We start from the raw sequence: 17,291 nt of genomic DNA, 5'->3' as shown, positions 1-17,291 counted from the left end.
TAAAGTAGCCTCCAGGGTTTTTGTGCCAGGGTTTTCGTCTGTCTCCCTCTGTTTTTCGTCCTCCCTTTCATTACTGAAGTGCTGGTATTTATAATGCCCTTTTTCATGACCTAATGGGCTCAGAACGAAGCCCGAAATTTTTTGTTGTCTGTCAGCCTCGCTAGGCGAGCTGGTAGCGAACGTTTGCTTCGCTAGGCGAGCGTGTAGCGAACGTTCGCTAGGCGAGCGTGTAGCGAACGTAACGTTCGCTAGGCGAGCGTGTAGCGAACAGGCCAGTTTGGGCCATTTTCTGGATTGGGCCATTCGTGAGCTGGGCCTTTGTCCCTTTAAGATCAGTGCCATAAAATGAGTCGGAATGCCCCTGAAAAATGTCTTGAACTATTGATGGGCAAATTTTGGGGTATGACAGCTGCCCCTGTTCAATATTCTTGAACCGAGAGAGTCAGAATGGTATGTGCCGTTCGTGGTCTGGAGGTGAAAGATTATTGAACACTAGAATGCCCCAAAAATTTGCGCTTGTCCATTAGTCTTGATGGAGATGGGCTTAAAGATGCCATCCAGGAGGTTCGATGACGAGATCTCCAGATTGTGTCGTACGTTAGACGATATCTGGAGACAATGGGTGTCACACCGGGTCATACGCTAGGCCGTATAGTGAGTCATCCATTATGCTGTCGACTTCGCTGGGGAGTCAGAGTATGCTATATACTGCTGGGGATAAGGGATCAGAATGGATCGTACGTTAGACCGTGTCTGAATACCAGAGTGAGTTGTTCATTAGGCGGATGACTTTGCTGGGGATGAAAGATCAGAACGGATCGTATGCTAGATCGGTTCTGAATTGCAGAATGAGCCGTCCATTAGGCTGAATCTGCTTGAAGAGGGAGTAGTCGTATACCAGACTACCATTCCGAAATGTACCTGTCCGAAGGTAGCATCTGAGTAAGGGGAGTAGTCGTATACCAGACTACCATTCCGAAATGTACCTGTCCGAAGGTAGCATCTGAGTAAGGGGAGTAGCCGTATACCAGACTACCATTCAGGAATGTACCTGTCCGAAGGTAGCACCTGAGCAAGGGGAGTAGCCGTATACCAGACTACCATTCAGGAATGTACCTGTCCGAAGGTAGCACCTGAGCAAGGGGAGTAGCCGTATACCAGACTACCATTCAGGAATGTACCTGTCCGAAGGTAGCACCTGAGCAAGGGGAGTAGCCGTATACCAGACTACCATTCAGGAATGTACCTGTCCGAAGGTAGCACCTGAGCAAGGGGAGTAGCCGTATACCAGACTACCATTCAGGAATGTACCTGTCCGAAGGTAGCACCTGAGCAAGGGGAGTAGCCGTATACCAGACTACCATTCAGGAATGTACCTGTCCGAGGGTAGCACCTGAGCAAGGGGAGTAGCCGTATACCAGACTACCATTCAGGAATGTACCTGTCCGAAGGTAGCACCTGAGCAAGGGGAGTAGCCGTATACCAGACTACCATTCAGGAATGTACCTGTCCGAAGGTAGCACCTGAGCAAGGGGAGTAGCCGTATACCAGACTACCATTCAGGAATGTACCTGTCCGAAGGTAGCACCTGAGCAAGGGGAGTAGCCGTATACCAGACTACCATTCAGGAATGTACCTGTCCGAAGGTAGCACCTGAGCAAGGGGAGTAGCCGTATACCAGACTACCATTCAGGAATGTACCTGTCCGAAGGTAGCACCTGAGCAAGGGGAGTAGCCGTATACCAGACTACCATTCAGGAATGTACCTGTCCGAAGGTAGCACCTGAGCAAGGGGAGTAGCCGTATACCAGACTACCATTCAGGAATGTACCTGTCTGAGGGTAGCACCTGAGCAAGGGGAGTAGCCGTATACCAGACTACCATTCAGGAATGTACCTGTCCGAAGGTAGCACCTGAGCAAGGGGAGTAGCCGTATACCAGACAGCACCTGAGCAAGGGGAGTAGCCGTATACCAGACTACCATTCAGGAATGTACCTGTCCGAAGGTAGCACCTAAGCAAGGGGAGTAGCCGTATACCAGACTACCATTCAGGAATGTACCTGTCCGAAGGTAGCACCTGAGCAAGGGGAGTAGCCGTATACCAGACTACCATTCAGGAATGTACCTGTCCGAAGGTAGCACCTGAGCAAGGGAAGTAGCCGTATACCAGACTACCATTCAGGAATGTACCTGTCCGAAGGTAGCACCTGAGCAAGGGGAGTAGCCGTATACCATACTACCATTCAGGAATGTACCTGTCCGAAGGTAGCACCTGAGCAAGGGGAGTAGCCGTATACCAGACTACCATTCAGGAATGTACCTGTCCGAAGGTAGCACCTGAGCAAGGGGAGTAGCCGTATACCAGACTACCATTCAGGAATGTACCTGTCCGAAGGTAGCACCTGAGCAAGGGGAGTAGCCGTATACCAGACTACCATTCAGGAATGTACCTGTCCGAAGGTAGCACCTGAGCAAGGGGAGTAGCCGTATACCAGACTACCATTCAGGAATGTACCTGTCCGAAGGTAGCACCTGAGCAAGGGGAGTAGCCGTATACCAGACTACCATTCAGGAATGTACCTGTCCGAAGGTAGCACCTGAGCAAGGGGAGTAGCCGTATACTAGACTACCATTCAGAAATGTACCTGTCCGAAGGTAGCATCTGAGGAGATAAAGGTCTAACTTGGTCGTACATTAGACTGTATTTGCAAAATCTGACTTGAAGGTCTAACTTGGTCGTACATTAGACTGTATTTGCAGAATCTGACTTGAAGGTCTAACTTGGTCGTACATTAGACTGTATTTGAGTGGTATTTGAAGATTTGAAGGTCTAACTTGGTCGTACATTAGACTGTATCTGAGTTAATGAAGGTCAGAATGGATCGTACGCTAGATCGTATCTGAGTTGAAGGAGTCATGTGTTGAGATGAATCAGGGTGGACCGTATGCTAGGTAGTACCTGAGAAGTGAAGGTCCAACTGGGTCGTACATTAGACCGTGTTGGGAGTAGTTGAAGATCAGAATGGATCGTCCGTTAGATCGTATCTGAGTGGAAGGAGTCATATGTTGGGCTGAATCAGAATGAACCGTACGCTAGGCTATATCTGATAGTATTTGTGTATGCTGTATTTGCAATGAATATTTGGGATGGGCTTATAGATGCCATCGTTAGGAGGATGTCAGAATGGATGTTGACATGGAGCAAATCTGGAAGATGTATCTGAAGAAGAAAGTAGTCGTACGCTAGACTACACCTCAGAATGTACCATATGCTAGGCAGTATCTGAGGGATATAGTTGAATCTTGAATGTAATTGATAAAGATGTCCGTCTGAATGGACCTTTGTTTTGACTGTGTCAGGAGGATAATTGTCCTGAAAAATAAAGTTAGCTTCATGCCATGTCATGATGCATGAGATGCAAATGTTGTATGCATGCGAAATGATGTAATGAGTGAATTATGCGTCTGGAATAAATGAGAGCATTGTATACATGTATATGTTATGAAATGATGTAATATATATGATGCGGAATGAACATTGTATGTAGGTATGTGATGTGAAATGAGTGCACTATGTGTCTGAAACGTTCTTCCAGGGGATTCTACTGGGGAAATAAATCTCAGTCTTCTGGTCGGAGATATTTGTATTGATGACCCTTCCTTAGCTAGGGGTATTTGACCTTTATCTGATGGCAGAGATATTCAACAGAGCCTGGCTGGGGTAGAAGAGATGACCAGTCTAGTGATGCCAAGTTCTTCTGGGGCATAACTGGCTTAGCCGGGGAATAGAATTGGCAACAGATTCATTGGAAAGCCTGGTTAGACCTTCTCCTCGATCCTGAAGTCCTTTAGTAATTGCTATTTCCATTTTAGGCATGTATTTTTGATAAACATAGATCATATTCAAATGCATATATCCATTCAAGTTAAATCAATGGACGTTTACGCAAACAAAACAGAGAAAGTAAAACAAAAGCATCTTTTTGGAAATGACATTGTATTGATTTTGAAAGAGGGCCTGTAAACAGGCAATTTGTGTACAAGGAGACCGAAATCCTAGTAAGAGGAAATCGTCAAGAAACGAAGACAAAGCTATGCAGAAAAAGTCCTGTTGATTTTAATTCCACTACTGTCATTATGTCTTCAAGCCTCTCATCTCCTGCTGTCGGATGAAAGTGATTGGCTTGTTCAGTCCCTTGAACTTGGTTGAAGCAGACAGAGAACGGGGCATAGTCATACGCTTTAATCCCTAATTTTTGCCTGGACCGCCTTTTCAGGTTTTCAGTCCACCGGGATACCCTTTTTTTTGCTCAAGCCGCCTTTTCAGGTTTTCGACTTGCCGGGTGTATGTCTTTATATGTTTATCCCTAATTTTTTGCCCGAACACTTTTGGTTCGCCGGGATGCCCTTACTTTTGCCTAGGTACGTCAACCTAGCGGGTCTCTTTTATGCGTAGTATTTTTTTAACTATGTCAGCGTTCACAGGATGCGGGAACTCTTCGCCATCCATTGTAGCAAGTATCATGGCTCCACCAGAGAATACCTTCTTAACTACAAGTGGCCCTTCGTATGTGGGAGTCCATTTGCCCCTGGGATCACCTTGTGGTAGAATGATACGCTTTATTACCAAGTCGCCAATTTGATACACTCGTCTCTTGACCTTTTCGTTGAATGCCTGGGTCATGCACTTCTGATATATCTGCCCATGACAAACAGCCGCAAGTCTCTTTTCATCAATCAGATTTATCTGATCGAGTCGAGTTTGAATCCATTCATCCTCATCTAAGCCTGCATCTTTCGCAATTCTTAGAGAGGGGATCTGAACTTCCACTGGTAAAACGGCTTCCATTCCATAGACTAAAGAGAAAGGGGTTGCCCCTGTCGAAGTGCGGTAACCATGAAGAGCAAAAGGTAACATCTCATACCAGTCTTTGTATGTTACTGTTATATTCTTGATATTGTTAGCAGCCTCCACGGCGTCGTTCGTCTTTGGCTGGTACGGAGAAGAGTTATGGTGTTTTATTTTGAACTGCATGCAGAGTTCAGTTTAGTACCATTATCAGTGATAACTCTCTCAGGAGACAGCAGGTTTCTCAAATAGATATTTGATAGAATCCATCTTAGAAATCAATAAAGTGGTATGATTCAACATATACTGTCTTAGTCGGCGAGCAGCTCAAGCCAAAGCGCAGCAAGCTTTCTCGAGCTGTGAGTATCTTGTTTCACAGTCGGTACCTTTTGCTAAGGCAGTGTATGACATGCTCTTTTCGACCAGACTCGTCATGTTGCCCCAGCACACCCTATTGAATTTTCTAACACGGTCAAATACGTGATTAAAGGTCTTCCTTCAACTGGTGGCATCGGAACTGGAGGTTCTTGGAGATGTTTCTGGATTTTGTCATTCATCATTCCATACCATCCCTTGATTTTAGTAATTTGAAGATGGGTTTGCAGGTAGCAGTCAAGTGTGGAATGAATCGGGCAATGTAATTCGAGTGCCCCAAGAAACCTCTGACTTCTTTCTTGTCTATTTCAGTACCCAGATTTGTAATTTCAATTGATTCCTCTTGCGGCTGTATGGTCTTTTCTTCTTGCAGTAGTCGGGCAAGTTCCCCAGGGACTTCACAATCTTCCTCACTTCCATCCTCGGCTTGGTAGATCGGATTTTCAAAGTCATAACGAACAGTAGCAGAGTCATTACCAACAGGATCCAGAGTGGATATGGATCGGCAAATTGTTACGTGAGTGTGTGCAAGAAAACATAACTTGTTTGAAAAATGACAGGAAAGATAAAGAGCGCAATATTTGAATGCAAAAAGTCCATTGATTTATTGAATATGAATATGCTTATGAAATGACAAAACCCTTGAAAAATTAGCTATTATGCCCCGGGTATAGACACAATGCTTTGAAACACAAAAATAGCAATAACAATTACTCCTGACTAAAGGAAATCGGGATAGTGTCTTCAGCCTTCCAATTATTGAGTCCGTCACCAATTGTTGGGGAAATCCAGCTATCCAAGTCACAATCGTTATCAATATCTTCCACAGCATTGACAGTCTCATCTTGATTAGGCAGAGGGGCAGTGATGACATTAGGAGTCTCAGGCGGATCAAATTCAAATTCTCCGGCGTTGATCATATCCTGAATTTTGTTCTTCAACGACCAACAATTGTTTGTATCATGCCCGGGGCTATCGGAGTGATATGCACATCTGGCATTGGGATTATAACGAGGAGAAGTAGTGTTGGGTTTTGCAGGAGGATCTCTGAGAGTAATTAAATTTGCTTTTAGCATACCCTGCAGTGCTTGTGCTAAAGTCATATTGATCTTCGTAAACTGCCTTCTTCCCGGGTTAATGTGACTCACAGGTTTCTTGTCTTTTTTCTTTTCGAGCAAGAGAGCCTTCAGTTCCTCCTGCCCCCTGGATAAGTTCAAGATCATCTTCTGGAGTTGAGCATTCTGAGCCTGGAGATCTTTGACAACTTGTTCGAGGTCCATTTTTCTGTGCGGAGGAAAACCGTGAGAACATTGATCCCTTTAGAGTACCTGTTATGCAATGTTATGTCATGCTATGCAATGTATGAAATGTTTTCAAGGCCTTTTGGAATTTAACTTTGTATAGACTACCAAAAAAAAGGAGCCTTTTTTTTTTTTTTTTTTTTTTTTTTACAAAATAGAGCAAAGTTAAATCCCTAAGTCCTCAAAGTGGTTAGTACAATGCATGATGTTATGATGTTATGATATTATGATGTTATAATGTTAAGTAAACAACAAGCACAAGCAAGTCATACAACCATCATTCCTAGGTTTTAAGGCTTGCATGAGTTCCATAGGTAAGTACCCTCCCCACTGAAGTTTGGTTGGTTCAACCTGTCCTAGAATAGTAACCGGGTTCTAGAAGGATCTCCAATCATTGACCTTTCTTTAAGTCCACTTCAGTGCAACACCAAGTGGTTGACCAAAGCTTCCCTGAAGTCCAATCTCAAAGAGTGTAGTATCGAGTCTCAACCAACCCCAGTCGGAACCGAAGTCAGTTATCTCACTACTTTCTAATGGCCAGGATGAGTCAATTAGGGTTCTAAAGGTCTGGTTAATGCTTTAGTGACACCACGCGGAAGCCAAATTTTTCCTCAAGTAAACATGAGGAACATCAGGACATCCAAAGTGTCACATTAACCGTAGCCATCATTTTAACCATTCCAGTATACGCCAGATAGTCGCGATGATCTATTGCTACTTACCTAAGGTACACTAGATCCGGGTGTAGGATCTTTCACTCAAAAATACCCAAGCAATCCCTTAAAAGTAAATCAGACAATTTGGAATAAGTGATCTTGTTTTTAAGGTAACCTCTCTTTTTAAAGTCTTCCCCAGCAGAGTCGCCAGTTCTGTCATACGGTGAACTGACTTGGGATGTTTTGCTTTTTATCGCAATGTCGCGGATAGCAAGAGTCGCCACCGACTTTTCTTTTATCCAATAAGGAAAGGTGGAAAAGAACAGGAAAGACCTCAATAGATTTTGGGTTCGGGAGGTACATTATACAAAGGGAAGGTGTTAGCACCCTTTGTATCCATGGTTATCCATGGACTCTTAATTACTGGATCACTTATATTTTTGTCTGAAAAGTGTCGGTGAATTGCTTAAAAAATGTTTGAAAGAGAGTTTAACTTTGTAATGATTCTCGTATGAATGTATACAAAGTATTTATCTCATTTGATTTTGAAAATGGTTTAGAAAAATATAACTCGGTAATGATTCTAGTATGAATGTATACCAAGTGGTGATTTTCTAGGATTTGTAAAGTGTAAAGTGTGAGGGGTGGAAAATGTTTTAGGTTATGATCCAGTAATTGAGAGTTATACCTTCCTGAGGTCGTTATGGGCATTTCCTATCCTTATGAGGGTAAAACTGTCCTTACTATTGAGAAGTAAGTAATCTTACCCTTTGGATGTTTAAGGGTCACCGTAGGGTCATCGATAGGTCATTGAAGGCAACAGTTGTAAGGATACCTTAGCATTCGAAGGGACGATCATCATTTAACCGTAGGCTACACCGAAGGGTCATCGAGGGACAAAATCGTATTTTCGAAGGCAACATCCGAGGGACCATGATTTATTTTATGATGATTTAATCGAAGGGTCTTTGCTAAGTGTATCCCTACATTCGCGGGACATGACCGTTATACCGTAATACCGTAGGGCAGCAAAGAGAGGTCCAAGATCACTTATTTAAAGGCAATATTTTAAAGTCAATTAGGTAATTAGGACGAGCCTCCATATTAAAATCAATACATTAAAATTAATACATTAAAATTAATACATTAAAATTAACACATTAAAATTAATTAAGTAATTTAGGGTGAGTCTCCACAAGGGTATCCCACAAATAAAGTGGAAGACCTAACGGCAATCTTTTCCTGGGACATGTGAACCTTGGCAAAATTCAGCAAACGGGTTAGAATACCAAATCGGGGTGTAATCGAAGATTACACCGCAAAAGAAAATACAGCAGCATGAATGTCAGGCAAAACAGTGCATAATTAACATAGAATAGATCAGATACGCATAGGACATAACAAACAAAATATTAGCGATTGTCCCGTTCGCCTCTGCCTCGCCTAGCGAGGGCCTAGCGAATACTCGCTACATGCTCGCTTAGCGATGTGCTAGCGAGCGGCTGCGGGTTTTGAATTTCAGAACAGTATGACTTCAACCTGCGGCATGGCTTATGGCATCCAACACATAATTATACGGTTCAGCATTCACAATATTCAGGCACACTTAAATTCACATGCAAAACCTCAAATATGTTTATGAATTCAATTATAATATCACATGCAAGTTAAGAACATAAAGCGGTATCACATGTAAATTAAGAAAATAAAGCGATAATAGTAATGCAAACCTGTTTGCAATCGAATTGCAACCTTGAATTGGCGAGCCGGATTGAGTTGGGCGGTGGTAGCTTCGGAGCGGAGGAGCGGCCTTCAGGGTTTCTAAAGTAGCCTCCAGGGTTTTTGTGCCAGGGTTTTCGTCTGTCTCCCTCTGTTTTTCGTCCTCCCTTTCATTACTGAAGTGCTGGTATTTATAATGCCCTTTTTCATGACCCAATGGGCTCAGAACGAAGCCCGAAATTTTTTGTTGTCTGTCAGCCTCGCTAGGCGAGCTGGTAGCGAACGTTTGCTTCGCTAGGCGAGCGTGTAGCGAACGTAACGTTCGCTAGGCGAGCGTGTAGCGAACAGGCCAGTTTGGGCCATTTTCTGGATTGGGCCATTCGTGAGCTGGGCCTTTGTCCCTTTAAGATCAGTGCCATAAAATGAGTCGGAATGCCCCTGAAAAATGTCTTGAACTATTGATGGGCAAATTTTGGGGTATGACAGAAGGTATTAGCACCCCTACGCATCCGTCGTACTCGACGGGATCCACGCACAATAGAAAGGAAAATGGTTGCTAAAACACTGCTCAAACACACACACACACACTGGCTGAAAGAGACACAAGAAAACTGACTGAAACTGACTCGGCAGGATACCGCCTCCTGGGCCTACTTAGTCTATCAGGCATAGACATCAGAGTCAAAGTAGTTCGGACTGGGGAAACGACACATGCTCGCTAGGATATCGCATCCTATGCATACGTATCTTCTTGGACGAAGAAGAATCAGAGCATTCGTAGCTCGGCTAATACGCACACAAACAAACACAGGCAAACGTGGAGCCTGACTGCCAATCACTGGACTTACATCAGCATCCGAACCAAAACACACACAAAGAGGCAAACGTGGAGCCCGACTGCCAATCACTGGACTTACGTCAGCATCCGAACCAAAACAAACCCACACTGGAACCCGAATGCCACTCGATGGACTTACATCAGCTTCCAAGCACACAACAACACACACAGAAGGGTTGAAGACAAAAGGGTTGAAAAAGAAAAAGGGCGCCCAGAGAGATCAGCTCATCTCCTGCCTACGTACCTCATCTGATATGAGGATCAGGGCGACGTAGTTCCCCTACGGGGGGAAAAAGGACTAGCCTAACCAGATAACAGAGGGAGACACAACTAGGGAGACTACGACTCGAGCCTAGATGTTATCATGCAAAATCATCCCTAAGTTAAGGTTTCTAGCTAACTTGCACAGGAAGCAAGCCTATCCTAAACATGACTTGCACAGGAAGCAAGCTACACCAAACCTAACTTGCACAGGAAGCAAGTCAAACAAACACACAAGCATAAGTAGCACACACTATATGCAAACAATGGGCTCAATCAAGGTTAGGTTTTAGTCGAGGGGTCATATCAACCTCAACAAACAAACCACTGTAACTGGGTAGTGTTAGCTCTTAACCCTAACATTGAGAGTTAGGGTGAAGCTGATGAAAGGTGAGTGAAGATGAGACTTCACAGCTCTTATCCCTGGCCTGGGAGAGCTTAAGACAAGAATGTGTGGGTTCAGAAAGTGGGAACCCTTCTACACATTTAAAACTGACTCAACTGTACAATTGTACAAGATCTTGGGTTTGTATCTGCAATGCATCAACACAGTGGTGTGAGCAAAGCAGATGACACACAGAATAGCAGGGGATAGATTGCATATCCCTTGGGTTCTGCCAATTGCCTCTTCACTTAGGAGATCTTTGACTATATACAAGGACAAATGTAAACAGTCACAAACATTGCCTCTTAAGGAGGACTTCAGACAGTTGCCTGGCCAAGTAACAGGCCAGGTCTTCCAGACTACATGAAGATGAGAAATTATACCTCAATGCAAATTGCTATTAAGCAAAGCAAAGCAAGTTCTTAAAGAACTAAGCAACTAATGGTACCTGAAACCAGTCAAACAGAATCAGTACACAACTCAAAGTTAAAGCAAAATGAGATAAGGATCAACAGTCTACACAATCAGTTAAATGTGCAATGCACAAGGCTCAAAGCATGTGAGCCAAGCAAGCTACAAAACAAACAAGTTAGTCATGATAATCAAATCAAACTCATTCAACTTGTATAAGTTTCTTTGGGCAATTGCTTCTTAACCTGAAAAAATGAACTCAAACATGAGCAACAAGACCACTAGGACAAGCCTAGGGTCAAAAGGGGATGAGAAAGTCAAAACAGAAAGTGATAAGTGTCCAAAATCAAGTTCAAACAATCAAGAAACAAACTCCATTGGTTTCATGTTCATATCAATCATCATCATCATTTCATAAGCAAATTAGGTCAAAGCATGGCATATGGAAGCTCATAGAAGTCAACAGCAAGACTCAACTCAAAACCAATCATAAACAATTCAAAAAATTCTCAAATAATTCGTGATCAAACATAATCCATAGCATGATAGTCATATCAAATTTCAGCTCATTTGGATAAAGGAAAGTTGGTCAATGAAAATCAGAAAGGCAAGGCAAGTTCAAGCATACTCAAAGAAGTCAACCAAACATGCACCAACTTCAATAAATCATAAATCAGTGACAACATATGAGAAATGAATGGGACTAAAACCATTATAAACTTTAAGATGTCTACTAATCACTTGTCAAATTTCATGTCCATCCAATAATGTATGAGAATTTCACAAATCATATGGCATCATGTGTCACAAAAGTCAACATTTTGGTCAAACAGGGGAGAAATTATCAATCAATTATAAAATGCATTCAAAAATTCCAGAAAAATTCACACACATTCTAAACATCCATAAGCATGTGCATGCAGAAAATCAGATCATTTAGAGTTCATTAGGCAAGGAAATAAAAATCATGAAGTTGGACATCAATGGTGTGACACAAATTGTCACACCCTAATTCAAAAAATCATAACTCACAAGCCAGCAATGATAAATTCACAAACTCTATACCAAAATCACCATGAATGTGTCTAGTGTAAGCACAAAAAAATTTGAGAGTCATTGGATAAGGCATCATCATTTCACAATTGATTTGGCAAAGTATACAAAAAATGATCAACATGAACAAACCCTAGCACAATTAAAAATCCACACATGCAAAAAATCTGGAAAAATCATGATAAAAAACTAGGGATCAAGATGAACATTTAGCAAAAAATCCCATGAATTTTTGATAAGAAATGAGTGTTCTATGATTTTTGTAGGATTGGTGATCAAAATGAAATGAAAATTGAAAAATAAAATGATTAAACTAATTAAATAACACGGAATGGCATTTGTGTAAATAAGCGTTCATGTTAATGAAACGCTGCGTTGCGGATAGGAAGCGTGGCAAGCCTTCATTGGTTACATGGCAATGGAATAGTACAAACATGCAAGCAAACACCAAAACACGGGTTCTGGGCACTGTTCTAGGGTTTTTCGCTACAGTGCGTGTTCATCAATGGTGATGAACATTTTTTTCCAGAATCTTGAATCAAATACACCATTCGACTCAGCAAGCAACATACATTCATAATCTAACATTCATTTTCATTGAATCATGCTATCAAGAAAGAATCGAGCAGAAACATGTTTAAACATCAAACTTCAAAGCCAAGTTTCTCACTCATTATGCAACCATTTTACACGATTTAAGTTTCATTGTAACCATCAAAGCAAGGTCTATCTAAAGTATAACATGATTTTGCAAATAGAGAGATTCAAAAACTCACTTGACCTGAAGTGCAGTGGTGATTCAGCTGTTGTTTGGTTGCGTTTGCTCGAAACAGATGCTCAATGAAGTTCCAGAAGGTGAATGGAGGAAGGAATTTGGCTCAAACTTGCTTGATTGTGCTTCACTCGAAATCTGCCATGGATGAAGCTTCTTCAAAACAGTCCATGAAAAAGGCTTTACAGTTGTGGTCTCAAGCTTGCAATGGCCTCAACAAAGTTGGTGGGTGATGAAACAACCAACCCTAGTTCGTGTGCTTTGGAGTTTTTTCAGAAAAAATTCAAATGGAGCAAAAGTGAGTTTTTGAGAGAAAGAGATTTTTGATCTGGTTTGGCAAGGTGTGCTAGGGCTTTTCAGAATGAAAATGAATAATATATAGTCTGTTTAAGGTTGGTAAGCATGATTAATTGAAATGGTAATTGGAAATTTGGTTAATGAGGTGTTTTTGCCATTTTGCTAAAATCCAAGCCAAATTACATGGGGTGTATGAATGTGCACGAATTTGGGCCTCTAACAAATTCCAAATGTGATTTCAAGACAATTCCAAGTGGTAAAAATCATTGGAAATGTTTAAATTAAAAGTCCATTTTTTTACTTCACTTAATTAATTCATGCTACTTTGAAAATGGCCATTTTGATTGGTAAACTTTTGATGAATTGTGATGACAAATTTGGAAAGAGGGCATCAAATAGGACTTGTAGCAAAAAACCCCACCCAATTTGGCCAAATGGTTTGGAAGATATGCCACTTTGAAGTTCAAAATATTTTGAGAATGATTTGATCATAACTTTCCAACCATACATGGGAATTGAGTTTTCTTAGACTTTTTGGAAATGGGAGAATAAGATCTTCAACTTTCATGTTGGACAAAATTTCATTTGAAGCTTGTATCATGATGTAATTTTGAGGATCAAGACTTTCCATTTTTGGCAAATTCCAATTACAGGTCAACTTTCTATTTTTGGAAATTTCTTGTTTGACTTCAAATTCTTCAATGTGGATGCTTGACATGTTATATGAGGCTTATATGGACATGAATGAGACCTCTCAAACCAATTCCTACCATCCAATCACTGATTAAATGCACAGTTGACCAACAGTTGACTTTCTAGGGTTTCTGGTGGACTGCACACTGACTGATGACTTCTGAGCAATCAAACCTTGACCAAATCACTTCAAAAGGACCCCTAGGTCATGTGAGCATGTTGAACCAACCCTAGGGCCTTGTCTCAATGGAAATTGCACTGGCTTGCTTGACTGACTGATCTCCTGACCAGTTTGACCTAATTCTTCTGAATGGCTTGCACTTGGGCAAAAGGGACAATGCAATGTTATGCAGTGGACCATGTTAATGCTATGACCTAATATGAGAATGTATGTACAAAAGGTAGGTGCAAATTTGAGGTGCTACAACTGTCTGTTTTACTGAACTATATTTTGCGTAAATTATTTTAGTGCATTCATTTTATTTGTTCACACATTTGTGCGTTCGATTTTTATTCATTTTGATTCATTTTTATGTCTTTTTTTAATCAAAATAATTAAGAAAATAAATAAGAATAAATAAATAATCAGTTTGATTTTATTTGTTTGTTTTAAAAACTCTAAGTGAATGCTATATATACTAACTAGTGATGACCAATGAAATGGATCAACCGCATCTCATACATCTCTTCTCTCCAAGTTCAAAATAGAAAAAGTGATGAGAAAATAGGTTTAAAAAAAGAAAAGGGAAGAAGCTCAAATTGCTTCTCACTCATTGAAACTTTCCTCTCCTCACTCTCATTCTCACACTTCTTTCCACCATCACATATCTTCATTTCCACTCTATCAGTCATATATAAAAAAGAAATAAGAAATGGAAGAAGAATATCCTTTTTCTTCTTGGAGAACTTACTTCGGTTCCTTCTTGGTGTGTTTGTGTCTTCTCCACACCAAGAAGGAACCGTCGCCTTCAACTTCGGGATGACCACATAACAACCACTGCACTTTCTTTTCTCCCTCCTCGTCCTTTAAACACCACATCTCCGGTATCCCTCACCATACAATCCCTCCACCTCCTTCAACCTCTCACCACCACCATAACATGCTCCCTCAAACCACCACAACACATCCACTTCCAAACTGCAGTTTAACTCCGACAACCCACCATCACATCTTTCCTTCTCACTTCTGTCCAACACCTAACCTCACAACCATCTCACGGGGAACACAACTTTTGTTTCCTCGCTGCTCTAACATCAACAACAACAACAACCTTCATGGTTATCGCCCATGCAACCACTGCATTTGCCTTCATTCGTAACGTTGTGTTCATATGTGTTTCACAAAGTTCAGGTGGCTGGATTTTGGTCCTCAAATATTTTTCCATCAAGATTTAAGTTGTGATTCAATTTGATGTGTAATGATTTCATTTTCGAGTTGTTGTTTGCATGCTTAACTTTATTTTTTGAGTGATTGGTTTATATTGTATTTGAATGAAAATTGTTATTGTGTTTCAATATTTTTCTTCTCATTGTATTACGATTTAGGATGCTCGAACTTGGTGTTGTTCCTGAACACATACTTAACGCATATATTATGTCAGTTTACATTTTGTTTCAATTCAATTATGACACGCACATTCTGCATTAGCGTCTTGTTGTTGTTTGTCATGTGGTTGTGTACGGCATTATGCTTTCATTGTCGTTACGTGCTATACAAATTTAGTTATTTTTTCGATAACTTTGTATTTCATTTCTTTACTTTTCGTTTTTCTCACATTTCTCTATTAAGTTTTCGTTATGTTACGAAAAAATTCTCGCACTTGCGTTATGCCATTTCGTAAGTTAACTCAAAATATATGTGTTACGTGTTATGTGTTTCTTTTGATTCGATGGAGAATATATGTGTTTCTTTTGATTCGATTGAGAATATATGTGTTAGATGTAATTTGTGTATCGCGTGTTTGTTTTTATCGCAGTCATCTTGCATGGGGTGAGATGCCTTGCACAATTCAATGTGTTGCGTTCTGCCATTGCATACGAGAACTCATTTCATCGCGTTATCACAATTCACGTGTTACTTTTTGTTACGTTAAATTTTGTTTAGTTTCGTTAAATCAATAATTCACGTTACATTTTGTATGCTTTTCGATTCGTTTGTGATGAATATGTATTGGTAACAATTGTTATATGCACATTGTTGGCCTATCATTTTTGTTACATGTGTGTGTGTGATATTGTGCTTCGTATGATTTGTGTTAATTCGCGCCCACGCGTTAGAATTCGCGACCTCATGATAGAACTCACGACCTCATGTTACCATTCGCACATTAAATTTCGTGACATTAGAATTTGCGGCTCACGTTAGAATTTGCATCCTCACGTTAGAATTTGTGCCCTCACTTCAGAATTTGCACCCTCGTGATAGAACTCGCGACCTTGTGTTACAATTCGCGTCTTTCAATTATTTTTCACCATCAAATCAACTTTCATAAAAATAAATCAAACGCTTGATCTCCTGAAGCTCTTTTCAACTTTATCATTTCGAAACCTTATTTTTTGTAATAAACAATCGGTTGAAAAAAGATTAGATAGACATACATGTCCTTCCTAGTCCCCGAGTATTTGGATGATGGTCGTACTTAGCCTATCGTTCGAGTACTCATCATTCATTTCAAAATACATTAAATAACTTAATCTAGTTCATTCTTTCGTGGACAAAAAAGATTAGTTGGACGTACTTGTCCTCCTTAGTCCCCAGTATTTGTGTGATGGTCGTACTTAGCCTCCCCAACGAATACTCGTCATTTGTTGAAGAAATGGGACTTAATTCTCCAGACAAATTTCACAAATAACTTGGATGAAAAAGATTAGGTGGACATAACTGCCCCTTCTAGTCCCGAGTATTTAGATGATGGTCGTACTTAACATACCGTTCAAGTACTCGTCCTCTACTAAAAAATATATTCAACCAATCAAACATATCTTTTGTCGTCCCCCGCGTGATTGAAAACCTTATCATAAATGGAAAATGTTTTATCCATTATGTCGCGATACAAACAAATGCTTAAACCTCCCCCGCATGAGCAGACTCACAATATATACCACTAAAATGCGACCTAAACATCCGTTCACTAAAATTAACCAACAAACACGCATTTGCTACCAAGAACTACGTAGCTTTGAATTTCCAATTGCACCCGGGGATACCTAGAAGCAAGATTTAATGTCTCATCAAGAACTATAACAAAAAATTCCCTAAAAAAATTGTTTTGCCCAAAACTACATAGCTTTGAATTCTTCATCGCACTTGAGGATACGTAGGAGTAAGACTCGCAATCTTGTCAAGCACCCTAATAAAAAACTTATTTTAAGTCTTTTTCTTTTTCTTTTTCCAACTTTTAATAATAAGAAGAAAACAATGAACGAAAGCTAACACTCTATTCGTAAAACCATTTAAATGGTTCCCGTTGAGTATAATGGATGTCAGGGGTGCTAATATCTTCCCCTCGCATAACCAACTCCTGAATCCAAATTTAGATGTGACAATCATTTTCTTTTCCTTTAGGGGTTTATCGATATTCTCCCTTTCCTTTTGGAATAAATAAAATTCGGTGGCGACTCCGTCGTATTTCGAGTGCTTGTTACGCTCGTGGTATTTTTTGCGCCACGACACTCGGTTT

This window comes from Lathyrus oleraceus, chromosome 6, assembly GCF_024323335.1.
Source record: "Lathyrus oleraceus cultivar Zhongwan6 chromosome 6, CAAS_Psat_ZW6_1.0, whole genome shotgun sequence".
NCBI classification, from domain to species: Eukaryota; Viridiplantae; Streptophyta; class Magnoliopsida; order Fabales; family Fabaceae; genus Lathyrus; species Lathyrus oleraceus.
Note: the sequence above shows the minus strand (reverse complement) of the source record.